The following is a 16,029-nucleotide window of genomic DNA, read 5'->3' on the forward strand; positions in this document are numbered from 1 at the left end:
AAGGGCCAGGGCCCGCGTTGTTGTTACTGAATGAGGCAAAAGCTTTTGTTAGGATGTTAAAGGCTCACAGCTCTATCACCACGAGCCAGCGTGCTTCAGAGACAACACCAAGGAGAGTAAGGCAAGATGACTAGAAGAAGAAAATACAGGCATGTTCATGTTCCTGAAGAAGAACTCACATCCAAGACATCCAAAGGACGACAAACACCAGCAAAAGGTGTACCAATTTTAAGCCAGAGAAACAATTTATCTAGACCTCCTCTATGAGGTACACGAACGGCCAATAGGTCCACGGAGACCCCTGTACTCCACATGTTAGGGAAATGGAGATGTGATCCACACACCACATTGAGTAAACCTGGTTTAGTAAAAGAAGTTGAAAAACGGGTTGGAGAGATGGCTCAGTGGTTAAGAGCATTGCCTGCTCTTCCAAAGTTCAGAAGTTCGATTCCTGGGAATCACATAGTTGCTCTCAAAATGAGGTTTGGTGCCCTCTACTGGCAACAGAGGGGAGAGGCAGGAGAGATGGCTCAGTGGTTAAGAGCATTGCCTGCTCTTCCAAAGTTCAGAAGTTCGATTCCTGGAAATCACATAATTGCTCTCAAAATGAGGTTTGGTGCCCTCTACTGGCAACAGAAGGAAGAGGCAGGAGAGATGGCTCAGTGGTTAAGAGCATTGCCTGCTGAGGTTGATGAGGCCAAGTGGACACATACAGCCAGGGCCCACGTTGTTGTCTCAGAATCAGGCAACACATTTTGTTAGGACAATAAAGACTCACAGCTCTATCAGCATGAGCCTGCATGCTTCAGGGACACCACCAAGCAGAATGAGGAAAGATGGTTAGAAGAAGAAAATACAGGCATGTTCATGTTCCTTAAGAAGAACTCACATCCAAGACATCCAAAGGACGACAAACACCAGCAAAAGGTTTACCAATTTAAAGCCAGACAAACAATTTATCTAGACTTCATCTATGAGGTACGCGAATGGCCAATATGTCCATGGAGACCCCTGTACTCCACATGTTAGTGGAATGCAGATATGATCCACACACCACATTGAGTAAACCTGGTTTAGTTCAGGAAGTTGAAAAACGGGTTGGAGAGATGGCTCAGTGGTTAAGAACATTGCCTGCTCTTCCAACCTCCTGAACTGAATTCCAGGCAACCACATAATGGCTCACAACCATCTGCAATGAGGTCTTGTGCCCTCTTTTGGATACAGAAAGAAGAGCTGGGGAGATAGCTCAGTGGTTAAGAGCTTTGCCTGCCCTTCCAAAGGTCAGAAGTTCGATTCCTGGCAACCACATAATTGCTCTCAAAAGGAGGTTTGGTGCCCTCGACTGGCAACACAAGGAAGATGCAAGAGAGATGGCTCAACGGTTAAGAGAATTGCCTGCTCTTCCAACCTCCTGAATTCAATTCCAGGCGACCACATAATGGGTCACAACCATCTGCCATGAGGTCTTGTGCCCTCTTTTGGCTACAGTAGGAAGAGCTGGAGCGACAGCTCGGTGGTTAGGAGCATTGGTTGCCCTTCCAAAGGTCAGAAGTTCGATTCCTGGGAACCACGTAATTGCTCTCAAAAGGAGGTTTGGCGCCCTCTAGTGGCACCACAAGGAAGAGGCAGGAAAGATGGCTCTGTGGTAAAGAGCTTTGCCTGCTGAGTTTGATGAGGCCAAGAACAGACATAGAGTCGGGGCACAGGGCCAGGGCCCACGTTGTTGTGACTGAATGAGGCAAAAGCTCTTGTTAGGATGTTAAAGACTCACAGCTCTATGACCATGAGCCAGCGTGCTTCAGAGACAACACCAAGGAGAGTAAGGCAAGATGGCTAGAAGAAAATATTGGCATGTTCATGTGCCTGAAGAAGAACTCATATCCAAGACAATCAAAGGACTACAAACACCAGCAAAATGTTAACCTATTTAAAGCCAGAGAAACAATTTATCTAGACCTCCTCTATGAGGTACATGAATGGCCAATAGGTCCATGCAGACCCCTGTACTCCACACGTCAGGGAAATGGAGATGTGATCCACACACCACATTGACTAAAGCTGGTTTAGTAAAAGAAGTTGAAAAACGGGTTGGAGAGACGGCTCAGTGGTTAAGAGCATTGCCTGCTCTTCCAAAGGTCAGAAGTTCGATTCCTGGAAATCACATAATTGCTCTCAAAAGGAGGTTTGGTGCCCTCTACTGGCAACATAAGGAAGAGGCATGAGAGATGGCTCCGTGGTTAAGATCATTGCCTCCTCTTCCAACCTCCTGAATTCAATTCCAGGCAACCACATAATGGCTCACAACCATCTGCAATGAGGTCTTGTGCCCTCTTTTGTATACAAAAATAAGAGCTGGGGTGTTAGCTCAGTGCATAAGAGCTTTGGCTGCCCTTCCAAAGGTCAGAAGTTCCATTCCTGGCAATCCCATAATTGCTCTCAAAATGTAGATTTGGTGCCCTTTACTGGCAAAAAAGAAGAGGCATGAGAGATGGTTCAGTGCTTAAGAGCATTGTCTGCTCTTAGAACCTCCTGAAATCAATTGCAGGCAACCACATAATGATTCACAACCATCTGCCATGAGGTCTTGTGCCCTCTTTTGGCTACAGTAAGAAAAGCTGGAGACATAGGTCAGTGGTTAAGAACATTGGCTGCCCTTCCGAAGGTCAGAAGTTCGATTCCTGGCTACCAAATAATTGCTCTCAAAAGGAGGTTTGGCGCCCTCTAGTGGCACCACAAGGAAGAGGCAAGAGAGATGGCTCTGTGGTAAAGAGCGTTGCCTGCTGAGTTTGATGAGACCACATACAGACATAGAGTCAGGGCCAAGGGCCAGGGCCCGCGTTGTTGTGACTGAATGAGGCAAAAGCTTTTGTTAGGATGTTAAAGGCTCACAGCTCTATCACCACGAGCCAGCGTGCTTCAGAGACAACACCAAGGAGAGTAAGGCAAGATGACTAGAAGAAGAAAATACAGGCATGTTCATGTTCCTGAAGAAGAACTCACATCCAAGACATCCAAAGGACGACAAACACCAGCAAAAGGTGTACCAATTTTAAGCCAGAGAAACAATTTATCTAGACCTCCTCTATGAGGTACACGAACGGCCAATAGGTCCACGGAGACCCCTGTACTCCACATGTTAGGGAAATGGAGATGTGATCCACACACCACATTGAGTAAACCTGGTTTAGTAAAAGAAGTTGAAAAACGGGTTGGAGAGATGGCTCAGTGGTTAAGAGCATTGCCTGCTCTTCCAAAGTTCAGAAGTTCGATTCCTGGGAATCACATAGTTGCTCTCAAAATGAGGTTTGGTGCCCTCTACTGGCAACAGAGGGGAGAGGCAGGAGAGATGGCTCAGTGGTTAAGAGCATTGCCTGCTCTTCCAAAGTTCAGAAGTTCGATTCCTGGAAATCACATAATTGCTCTCAAAATGAGGTTTGGTGCCCTCTACTGGCAACAGAAGGAAGAGGCAGGAGAGATGGCTCAGTGGTTAAGAGCATTGCCTGCTGAGGTTGATGAGGCCAAGTGGACACATACAGCCAGGGCCCACGTTGTTGTCTCAGAATCAGGCAACACATTTTGTTAGGACAATAAAGACTCACAGCTCTATCAGCATGAGCCTGCATGCTTCAGGGACACCACCAAGCAGAATGAGGAAAGATGGTTAGAAGAAGAAAATACAGGCATGTTCATGTTCCTTAAGAAGAACTCACATCCAAGACATCCAAAGGACGACAAACACCAGCAAAAGGTTTACCAATTTAAAGCCAGACAAACAATTTATCTAGACTTCATCTATGAGGTACGCGAATGGCCAATATGTCCATGGAGACCCCTGTACTCCACATGTTAGTGGAATGCAGATATGATCCACACACCACATTGAGTAAACCTGGTTTAGTTCAGGAAGTTGAAAAACGGGTTGGAGAGATGGCTCAGTGGTTAAGAACATTGCCTGCTCTTCCAACCTCCTGAACTGAATTCCAGGCAACCACATAATGGCTCACAACCATCTGCAATGAGGTCTTGTGCCCTCTTTTGGATACAGAAAGAAGAGCTGGGGAGATAGCTCAGTGGTTAAGAGCTTTGCCTGCCCTTCCAAAGGTCAGAAGTTCGATTCCTGGCAACCACATAATTGCTCTCAAAAGGAGGTTTGGTGCCCTCGACTGGCAACACAAGGAAGATGCAAGAGAGATGGCTCAACGGTTAAGAGAATTGCCTGCTCTTCCAACCTCCTGAATTCAATTCCAGGCGACCACATAACGGGTCACAACCATCTGCCATGAGGTCTTGTGCCCTCTTTTGGCTACAGTAGGAAGAGCTGGAGCGACAGCTCGGTGGTTAGGAGCATTGGTTGCCCTTCCAAAGGTCAGAAGTTCGATTCCTGGGAACCACGTAATTGCTCTCAAAAGGAGGTTTGGCGCCCTCTAGTGGCACCACAAGGAAGAGGCAGGAAAGATGGCTCTGTGGTAAAGAGCTTTGCCTGCTGAGTTTGATGAGGCCAAGAACAGACATAGAGTCGGGGCACAGGGCCAGGGCCCACGTTGTTGTGACTGAATGAGGCAAAAGCTCTTGTTAGGATGTTAAAGACTCACAGCTCTATCACCATGAGCCAGCGTGCTTCAGAGACAACACCAAGGAGAGTAAGGCAAGATGGCTAGAAGAAAATATTGGCATGTTCATGTGCCTGAAGAAGAACTCATATCCAAGACAATCAAAGGACTACAAACACCAGCAAAATGTTAACCTATTTAAAGCCAGAGAAACAATTTATCTAGACCTCCTCTATGAGGTACATGAATGGCCAATAGGTCCATGCAGACCCCTGTACTCCACACGTCAGGGAAATGGAGATGTGATCCACACACCACATTGACTAAAGCTGGTTTAGTAAAAGAAGTTGAAAAACGGGTTGGAGAGACGGCTCAGTGGTTAAGAGCATTGCCTGCTCTTCCAAAGGTCAGAAGTTCGATTCCTGGAAATCACATAATTGCTCTCAAAAGGAGGTTTGGTGCCCTCTACTGGCAACATAAGGAAGAGGCATGAGAGATGGCTCCGTGGTTAAGATCATTGCCTCCTCTTCCAACCTCCTGAATTCAATTCCAGGCAACCACATAATGGCTCACAACCATCTGCAATGAGGTCTTGTGCCCTCTTTTGTATACAAAAATAAGAGCTGGGGTGTTAGCTCAGTGCATAAGAGCTTTGGCTGCCCTTCCAAAGGTCAGAAGTTCCATTCCTGGCAATCCCATAATTGCTCTCAAAAGGTAGATTTGGTGCCCTTTACTGGCAAAAAAGAAGAGGCATGAGAGATGGTTCAGTGCTTAAGAGCATTGTCTGCTCTTAGAACCTCCTGAAATCAATTGCAGGCAACCACATAATGATTCACAACCATCTGCCATGAGGTCTTGTGCCCTCTTTTGGCTACAGTAAGAAAAGCTGGAGACATAGGTCAGTGGTTAAGAACATTGGCTGCCCTTCCGAAGGTCAGAAGTTCGATTCCTGGCTACCAAATAATTGCTCTCAAAAGGAGGTTTGGCGCCCTCTAGTGGCACCACAAGGAAGAGGCAAGAGAGATGGCTCTGTGGTAAAGAGCGTTGCCTGCTGAGTTTGATGAGACCACATACAGACATAGAGTCAGGGCCAAGGGCCAGGGCCCGCGTTGTTGTGACTGAATGAGGCAAAAGCTTTTGTTAGGATGTTAAAGGCTCACAGCTCTATCACCACGAGCCAGCGTGCTTCAGAGACAACACCAAGGAGAGTAAGGCAAGATGACTAGAAGAAGAAAATACAGGCATGTTCATGTTCCTGAAGAAGAACTCACATCCAAGACATCCAAAGGACGACAAACACCAGCAAAAGGTGTACCAATTTTAAGCCAGAGAAACAATTTATCTAGACCTCCTCTATGAGGTACACGAACGGCCAATAGGTCCACGGAGACCCCTGTACTCCACATGTTAGGGAAATGGAGATGTGATCCACACACCACATTGAGTAAACCTGGTTTAGTAAAAGAAGTTGAAAAACGGGTTGGAGAGATGGCTCAGTGGTTAAGAGCATTGCCTGCTCTTCCAAAGTTCAGAAGTTCGATTCCTGGGAATCACATAGTTGCTCTCAAAATGAGGTTTGGTGCCCTCTACTGGCAACAGAGGGGAGAGGCAGGAGAGATGGCTCAGTGGTTAAGAGCATTGCCTGCTCTTCCAAAGTTCAGAAGTTCGATTCCTGGAAATCACATAATTGCTCTCAAAATGAGGTTTGGTGCCCTCTACTGGCAACAGAAGGAAGAGGCAGGAGAGATGGCTCAGTGGTTAAGAGCATTGCCTGCTGAGGTTGATGAGGCCAAGTGGACACATACAGCCAGGGCCCACGTTGTTGTCTCAGAATCAGGCAACACATTTTGTTAGGACAATAAAGACTCACAGCTCTATCAGCATGAGCCTGCATGCTTCAGGGACACCACCAAGCAGAATGAGGAAAGATGGTTAGAAGAAGAAAATACAGGCATGTTCATGTTCCTTAAGAAGAACTCACATCCAAGACATCCAAAGGACGACAAACACCAGCAAAAGGTTTACCAATTTAAAGCCAGACAAACAATTTATCTAGACTTCATCTATGAGGTACGCGAATGGCCAATATGTCCATGGAGACCCCTGTACTCCACATGTTAGTGGAATGCAGATATGATCCACACACCACATTGAGTAAACCTGGTTTAGTTCAGGAAGTTGAAAAACGGGTTGGAGAGATGGCTCAGTGGTTAAGAACATTGCCTGCTCTTCCAACCTCCTGAACTGAATTCCAGGCAACCACATAATGGCTCACAACCATCTGCAATGAGGTCTTGTGCCCTCTTTTGGATACAGAAAGAAGAGCTGGGGAGATAGCTCAGTGGTTAAGAGCTTTGCCTGCCCTTCCAAAGGTCAGAAGTTCGATTCCTGGCAACCACATAATTGCTCTCAAAAGGAGGTTTGGTGCCCTCGACTGGCAACACAAGGAAGATGCAAGAGAGATGGCTCAACGGTTAAGAGAATTGCCTGCTCTTCCAACCTCCTGAATTCAATTCCAGGCGACCACATAACGGGTCACAACCATCTGCCATGAGGTCTTGTGCCCTCTTTTGGCTACAGTAGGAAGAGCTGGAGCGACAGCTCGGTGGTTAGGAGCATTGGTTGCCCTTCCAAAGGTCAGAAGTTCGATTCCTGGGAACCACGTAATTGCTCTCAAAAGGAGGTTTGGCGCCCTCTAGTGGCACCACAAGGAAGAGGCAGGAAAGATGGCTCTGTGGTAAAGAGCTTTGCCTGCTGAGTTTGATGAGGCCAAGAACAGACATAGAGTCGGGGCACAGGGCCAGGGCCCACGTTGTTGTGACTGAATGAGGCAAAAGCTCTTGTTAGGATGTTAAAGACTCACAGCTCTATCACCATGAGCCAGCGTGCTTCAGAGACAACACCAAGGAGAGTAAGGCAAGATGGCTAGAAGAAAATATTGGCATGTTCATGTGCCTGAAGAAGAACTCATATCCAAGACAATCAAAGGACTACAAACACCAGCAAAATGTTAACCTATTTAAAGCCAGAGAAACAATTTATCTAGACCTCCTCTATGAGGTACATGAATGGCCAATAGGTCCATGCAGACCCCTGTACTCCACACGTCAGGGAAATGGAGATGTGATCCACACACCACATTGACTAAAGCTGGTTTAGTAAAAGAAGTTGAAAAACGGGTTGGAGAGACGGCTCAGTGGTTAAGAGCATTGCCTGCTCTTCCAAAGGTCAGAAGTTCGATTCCTGGAAATCACATAATTGCTCTCAAAAGGAGGTTTGGTGCCCTCTACTGGCAACATAAGGAAGAGGCATGAGAGATGGCTCCGTGGTTAAGATCATTGCCTCCTCTTCCAACCTCCTGAATTCAATTCCAGGCAACCACATAATGGCTCACAACCATCTGCAATGAGGTCTTGTGCCCTCTTTTGTATACAAAAATAAGAGCTGGGGTGTTAGCTCAGTGCATAAGAGCTTTGGCTGCCCTTCCAAAGGTCAGAAGTTCCATTCCTGGCAATCCCATAATTGCTCTCAAAAGGTAGATTTGGTGCCCTTTACTGGCAAAAAAGAAGAGGCATGAGAGATGGTTCAGTGCTTAAGAGCATTGTCTGCTCTTAGAACCTCCTGAAATCAATTGCAGGCAACCACATAATGATTCACAACCATCTGCCATGAGGTCTTGTGCCCTCTTTTGGCTACAGTAAGAAAAGCTGGAGACATAGGTCAGTGGTTAAGAACATTGGCTGCCCTTCCGAAGGTCAGAAGTTCGATTCCTGGCTACCAAATAATTGCTCTCAAAAGGAGGTTTGGCGCCCTCTAGTGGCACCACAAGGAAGAGGCAAGAGAGATGGCTCTGTGGTAAAGAGCGTTGCCTGCTGAGTTTGATGAGACCACATACAGACATAGAGTCAGGGCCAAGGGCCAGGGCCCGCGTTGTTGTGACTGAATGAGGCAAAAGCTTTTGTTAGGATGTTAAAGGCTCACAGCTCTATCACCACGAGCCAGCGTGCTTCAGAGACAACACCAAGGAGAGTAAGGCAAGATGACTAGAAGAAGAAAATACAGGCATGTTCATGTTCCTGAAGAAGAACTCACATCCAAGACATCCAAAGGACGACAAACACCAGCAAAAGGTGTACCAATTTTAAGCCAGAGAAACAATTTATCTAGACCTCCTCTATGAGGTACACGAACGGCCAATAGGTCCACGGAGACCCCTGTACTCCACATGTTAGGGAAATGGAGATGTGATCCACACACCACATTGAGTAAACCTGGTTTAGTAAAAGAAGTTGAAAAACGGGTTGGAGAGATGGCTCAGTGGTTAAGAGCATTGCCTGCTCTTCCAAAGTTCAGAAGTTCGATTCCTGGGAATCACATAGTTGCTCTCAAAATGAGGTTTGGTGCCCTCTACTGGCAACAGAGGGGAGAGGCAGGAGAGATGGCTCAGTGGTTAAGAGCATTGCCTGCTCTTCCAAAGTTCAGAAGTTCGATTCCTGGAAATCACATAATTGCTCTCAAAATGAGGTTTGGTGCCCTCTACTGGCAACAGAAGGAAGAGGCAGGAGAGATGGCTCAGTGGTTAAGAGCATTGCCTGCTGAGGTTGATGAGGCCAAGTGGACACATACAGCCAGGGCCCACGTTGTTGTCTCAGAATCAGGCAACACATTTTGTTAGGACAATAAAGACTCACAGCTCTATCAGCATGAGCCTGCATGCTTCAGGGACACCACCAAGCAGAATGAGGAAAGATGGTTAGAAGAAGAAAATACAGGCATGTTCATGTTCCTTAAGAAGAACTCACATCCAAGACATCCAAAGGACGACAAACACCAGCAAAAGGTTTACCAATTTAAAGCCAGACAAACAATTTATCTAGACTTCATCTATGAGGTACGCGAATGGCCAATATGTCCATGGAGACCCCTGTACTCCACATGTTAGTGGAATGCAGATATGATCCACACACCACATTGAGTAAACCTGGTTTAGTTCAGGAAGTTGAAAAACGGGTTGGAGAGATGGCTCAGTGGTTAAGAACATTGCCTGCTCTTCCAACCTCCTGAACTGAATTCCAGGCAACCACATAATGGCTCACAACCATCTGCAATGAGGTCTTGTGCCCTCTTTTGGATACAGAAAGAAGAGCTGGGGAGATAGCTCAGTGGTTAAGAGCTTTGCCTGCCCTTCCAAAGGTCAGAAGTTCGATTCCTGGCAACCACATAATTGCTCTCAAAAGGAGGTTTGGTGCCCTCTACTGGCAACACAAGGAAGATGCAAGAGAGATGGCTCAACGGTTAAGAGAATTGCCTGCTCTTCCAACCTCCTGAATTCAATTCCAGGCGACCACATAATGGGTCACAACCATCTGCCATGAGGTCTTGTGCCCTCTTTTGGCTACAGTAGGAAGAGCTGGAGCGACAGCTCGGTGGTTAGGAGCATTGGTTGCCCTTCCAAAGGTCAGAAGTTCGATTCCTGGGAACCACGTAATTGCTCTCAAAAGGAGGTTTGGCGCCCCCTAGTGGCACCACAAGTAAGAGGCAGGAAAGATGGCTCTGTGGTAAAGAGCTTTGCCTGCTGAGTTTGATGAGGCCAAGAACAGACATAGAGTCGGGGCACAGGGCCAGGGCCCACGTTGTTGTGACTGAATGAGGCAAAAGCTCTTGTTAGGATGTTAAAGACTCACAGCTCTATCACCATGAGCCAGCGTGCTTCAGAGACAACACCAAGGAGAGTAAGGCAAGATGGCTAGAAGAAGAAAATATTGGCATGTTCATGTGCCTGAAGAAGAACTCATATCCAAGACAATCAAAGGACTACAAACACCAGCAAAATGTTAACCTATTTAAAGCCAGAGAAACAATTTATCTAGACCTCCTCTATGAGGTACATGAATGGCCAATAGGTCCATGCAGACCCCTGTACTCCACACGTCAGGGAAATGGAGATGTGATCCACACACCACATTGACTAAAGCTGGTTTAGTAAAAGAAGTTGACAAACGGGTTGGAGAGATGGCTCAGTGGTTAAGAGCATTGCCTGCTCTTCCAAAGGTCAGAAGTTCGATTCCTGGAAATCACATAATTGCTCTCAAAAGGAGGTTTGGTGCCCTCTACTGGCAACATAAGGAAGAGGCATGAGAGATGGCTCCGTGGTTAAGATCATTGCCTCCTCTTCCAACCTCCTGAATTCAATTCCAGGCAACCACATAATGGCTCACAACCATCTGCAATGAGGTCTTGTGCCCTCTTTTGTATACAAAAATAAGAGCTGGGGTTTTAGCTCAGTGCATAAGAGCTTTGGCTGCCCTTCCAAAGGTCAGAAGTTCCATTCCTGGCAATCCCATAATTGCTCTCAAAAGGTAGATTTGGTGCCCTTTACTGGCAAAAAAGAAGAGGCATGAGAGATGGTTCAGTGCTTAAGAGCATTGTCTGCTCTTAGAACCTCCTGAAATCAATTGCAGGCAACCACATAATGATTCACAACCATCTGCCATGAGGTCTTGTGCCCTCTTTTGGCTACAGTAAGAAAAGCTGGAGACATAGGTCAGTGGTTAAGAACATTGGCTGCCCTTCCGAAGGTCAGAAGTTCGATTCCTGGCTACCAAATAATTGCTCTCAAAAGGAGGTTTGGCGCCCTCTAGTGGCACCACAAGGAAGAGGCAAGAGAGATGGCTCTGTGGTAAAGAGCGTTGCCTGCTGAGTTTGATGAGACCACATACAGACATAGAGTCAGGGCCAAGGGCCAGGGCCCGCGTTGTTGTGACTGAATGAGGCAAAAGCTTTTGTTAGGATGTTAAAGGCTCACAGCTCTATCACCACGAGCCAGCGTGCTTCAGAGACAACACCAAGGAGAGTAAGGCAAGATGACTAGAAGAAGAAAATACAGGCATGTTCATGTTCCTGAAGAAGAACTCACATCCAAGACATCCAAAGGAAGACAAACACCAGCAAAAGGTGTACCAATTTTAAGCCAGAGAAACAATTTATCTAGACCTCCTCTATGAGGTACACGAACGGCCAATAGGTCCACGGAGACCCCTGTACTCCACATGTTAGGGAAATGGAGATGTGATCCACACACCACATTGAGTAAACCTGGTTTAGTAAAAGAAGTTGAAAAACGGGTTGGAGAGATGGCTCAGTGGTTAAGAGCATTGCCTGCTCTTCCAAAGTTCAGAAGTTCGATTCCTGGGAATCACATAGTTGCTCTCAAAATGAGGTTTGGTGCCCTCTACTGGCAACAGAGGGGAGAGGCAGGAGAGATGGCTCAGTGGTTAAGAGCATTGCCTGCTCTTCCAAAGTTCAGAAGTTCGATTCCTGGAAATCACATAATTGCTCTCAAAATGAGGTTTGGTGCCCTCTACTGGCAACAGAAGGAAGAGGCAGGAGAGATGGCTCAGTGGTTAAGAGCATTGCCTGCTGAGGTTGATGAGGCCAAGTGGACACATACAGCCAGGGCCCACGTTGTTGTCTCAGAATCAGGCAACACATTTTGTTAGGACAATAAAGACTCACAGCTCTATCAGCATGAGCCTGCATGCTTCAGGGACACCACCAAGCAGAATGAGGAAAGATGGTTAGAAGAAGAAAATACAGGCATGTTCATGTTCCTTAAGAAGAACTCACATCCAAGACATCCAAAGGACGACAAACACCAGCAAAAGGTTTACCAATTTAAAGCCAGACAAACAATTTATCTAGACTTCATCTATGAGGTACGCGAATGGCCAATATGTCCATGGAGACCCCTGTACTCCACATGTTAGGGAAATGGAGATGTGATCCACACACCACATTGACTAAAGCTGGTTTAGTAAAAGAAGTTGAAAAACGGGTTGGAGAGATGGCTCAGTGGTTAAGAGCATTGCCTGCTCTCCAAAGGTCAGAAGTTCGATTCCTGGAAATCACACAGTTGCTCTCAAAATGAGGTTTCGTGCCCTCTACTGGCAACAGAGGGTAGAGGCACGAGAGATGGCTCAGTGGTTAAGAGCATTGCCTGCTCTTCCAAAGGTCAGAAGTTCGATTCCTGGAAATCACATAATTGCTCTCAAAAGGAGGTTTGGTGCCCTCTACTGGCAACATAAGGAAGAGGCATGAGAGATGGCTCCGTGGTTAAGATCATTGCTTCCTCTTCCAACCTCCTGAATTCAATTCCAGGCAACCACATAATGGCTCACAACCATCTGCAATGAGGTCTTGTGCCCTCTTTTGGATACAAAAATAAGAGCTGGGGTGTTAGCTCAGTGGATAAGAGCTTTGGCTGCCCTTCCAAAGGTCAGAAGTTCCATTCCTGGCAATCCCATAATTGCTCTCAAAAGGTAGATTTGGTGCCCTTTACTGGCAAAAAAGAAGAGGCATGAGAGATGGTTCAGTGCTTAAGAGCATTGCCTGCTCTTAGAACCTCCTGAAATCAATTGCAGGCAACCACATAATGATTCACAACCATCTGCCATGAGGTCTTGTGCCCTCTTTTGGCTACAGTAAGAAAAGCTGGAGAGATAGGTCAGTGGTTAAGAACATTGGCTGCCCTTCCGAAGGTCAGAAGTTCGATTCCTGGCTACCAAATAATTGCTCTCAAAAGGAGGTTTGGCGCCCTCTAGTGGCACCACAAGGAAGAGGCAATAGAGATGGCTCTGTGGTAAAGAGCATTGCCTGCTGAGTTTGATGAGACCACAGACAGACATAGAGTCAGGGCCAAGGGCCAAGGGCCAGGGCCCGCGTTGTTGTGACTGAATGAGGCAAAAGCTTTTGTTAGGATGTTAAAGGCTCACAGCTCTATCACCACGAGCCAGCGTGCTTCAGAGACAACACCAAGGAGAGTAAGGCAAGATGACTAGAAGAAGAAAATACAGGCATGTTCATGTTCCTGAAGAAGAACTCACATCCAAGACATCCAAAGGACGACAAACACCAGCAAAAGGTGTACCAATTTTAAGCCAGAGAAACAATTTATCTAGACCTCCTCTATGAGGTACACGAACGGCCAATAGGTCCACGGAGACCCCTGTACTCCACATGTTAGGGAAATGGAGATGTGATCCACACACCACATTGAGTAAACCTGGTTTAGTAAAAGAAGTTGAAAAACGGGTTGGAGAGATGGCTCAGTGGTTAAGAGCATTGCCTGCTCTTCCAAAGTTCAGAAGTTCGATTCCTGGGAATCACATAGTTGCTCTCAAAATGAGGTTTGGTGCCCTCTACTGGCAACAGAGGGGAGAGGCAGGAGAGATGGCTCAGTGGTTAAGAGCATTGCCTGCTGAGGTTGATGAGGCCAAGTGGACACATACAGCCAGGGCCCACGTTGTTGTCTCAGAATCAGGCAACACATTTTGTTAGGATAGTAAAGACTCACAGCTCTATCAGGATGAGCCTGCATGCTTCAGGGACACCACCAAGCAGAATGAGGAAAGATGGTTAGAAGAAGAAAATACAGGCATGTTCATATTCCTTAAGAAGAACTCACATCCAAGACATCCAAAGGACGACAAACACCAGCAAAAGGTTTACCAATTTAAAGCCAGACAAACAATTTATCTAGACTTCATCTATGAGGTACGCGAACGGCCAATATGTCCATGGAGACCCCTGTACCCCACATGTTAGTGGAATGCAGATATGATCCACACACCACATTGAGTAAACCTGGTTTAGTTCAAGAAGTTGAAAAACGGGTTGGAGAGATGGCTCAGTGGTTAAGAACATTGCCTGCTCTTCCAACCTCCTGAACTGAATTCCAGGCAACCACATAATGGCTCACAACCAACTGCAATGAGGTCTTGTGCCCTCTTTTGGATACAGAAAGAAGAGCTGGGGAGATAGCTCAGTGGTTAAGAGCTTTGCCTGCCCTTCCAAAGGTCAGAAGTTCGATTCCTGGCAACCACATAATTGCTCTCAAAAGGAGGTTTGGTGCCCTCTACTGGCAACAGAAGGAAGATGCAAGAGAGATGGCTCAATGGTTAAGAGAATTGCCTGCTCTTCCAACCTCCTGAATTCAATTCCAGGCGACCACATAATGGGTCACAACCATCTGCCATGAGGTCTTGTGCCCTCTTTTGGCTACAGTAAGAAGAGCTGGAGTGATAGCTCAGTGGTTAAGAGCATTGGTTGCCCTTCCAAAGGTCAGAAGTTCGATTCCTGGGAACCACGTAATTGCTCTCAAAAGGAGGTTTGGCGCCCTCTAGTGGCACCACAAGGAAGAGGCAGGAAAGATGGCTCTGTGGTAAAGAGCTTTGCCTGCTGAGTTTGATGAGGCCAAGAACAGACATAGAGTCGGGGCACAGGGCCAGGGCCCACGTTGTTGTGACTGAATGAGGCAAAAGCTCTTGTTAGGATGTTAAAGACTCACAGCTCTATCACCATGAGCCAGCGTGCTTCAGAGACAACACCAAGGAGAGTAAGGCAAGATGGCTAGAAGAAGAATATATTGGCATGTACATGTGCCTGAAGAAGAACTCATATCCAAGACAATCAAAGGACTACAAACACCAGTAAAATGTTAACCTATTTAAAGCCAGAGAAACAATTTATCTAGACCTCCTCTATGAGGTACATGAATGGCCAATAGGTCCATGCAGACCCCTGTACTCCACACGTCAGGGAAATGGAGATGTGATCCACACACCACATTGATTAAAGCTGGTTTAGTAAAAGAAGTTGAAAAACGGGTTGGAGAGACGGCTCAGTGGTTAAGAGCATTGCCTGCTCTTCCAAAGGTCAGAAGTTCGATTCCTGGAAATCACATAATTGCTCTCAAAAGGAGGTTTGGTGCCCTCTACTGGCAACATAAGGAAGAGGCATGAGAGATGGCTCCGTGGTTAAGATCATTGCCTCCTCTTCCAACCTCCTGAATTCAATTCCAGGCAACCACATAATGGCTCACAACCATCTGCAATGAGGTCTTGTGCCCTCGTTTGGATAAAAAAATAAGAGCTGGGGTGTTAGCTCAGTGGATAAGAGCTTTGGCTGCCCTTCCAAAGGTCAGAAGTTCCATTCCTGGCAATCCCATAATTGCTCTCAAAAGGTAGATTTGGTGCCCTTTACTGGCAAAAAAGAAGAGGCATGAGAGATGGTTCAGTGCTTAAGAGCATTGCCTGCTCTTAGAACCTCCTGAAATCAATTGCAGGCAACCACATAATGATTCACAACCATCTGCCATGAGGTCTTGTGCCCTCTTTTGGCTACAGTAAGAAAAGCTGGAGAGATAGGTCAGTGGTTAAGAACATTGGCTGCCCTTCCGAAGGTCAGAAGTTCGATTCCTGGCTACCAAATAATTGCTCTCAAAAGGAGGTTTGGCGCCCTCTAGTGGCACCACAAGGAAGAGGCAAGAGAGATGGCTCTGTGGTAAAGAGCGTTGCCTGCTGAGTTTGATGAGACCACATACAGACATAGAGTCAGGGCCAAGGGCCAGGGCCCGCGTTGTTGTGACTGAATGAGGCAAAAGCTTTTGTTAGGATGTTAAAGGCTCACAGCTCTATCACCA

This window comes from Chionomys nivalis, chromosome 25 (genome assembly GCF_950005125.1).
Source record: "Chionomys nivalis chromosome 25, mChiNiv1.1, whole genome shotgun sequence".
Lineage (NCBI taxonomy): Eukaryota > Metazoa > Chordata > Mammalia > Rodentia > Cricetidae > Chionomys > Chionomys nivalis.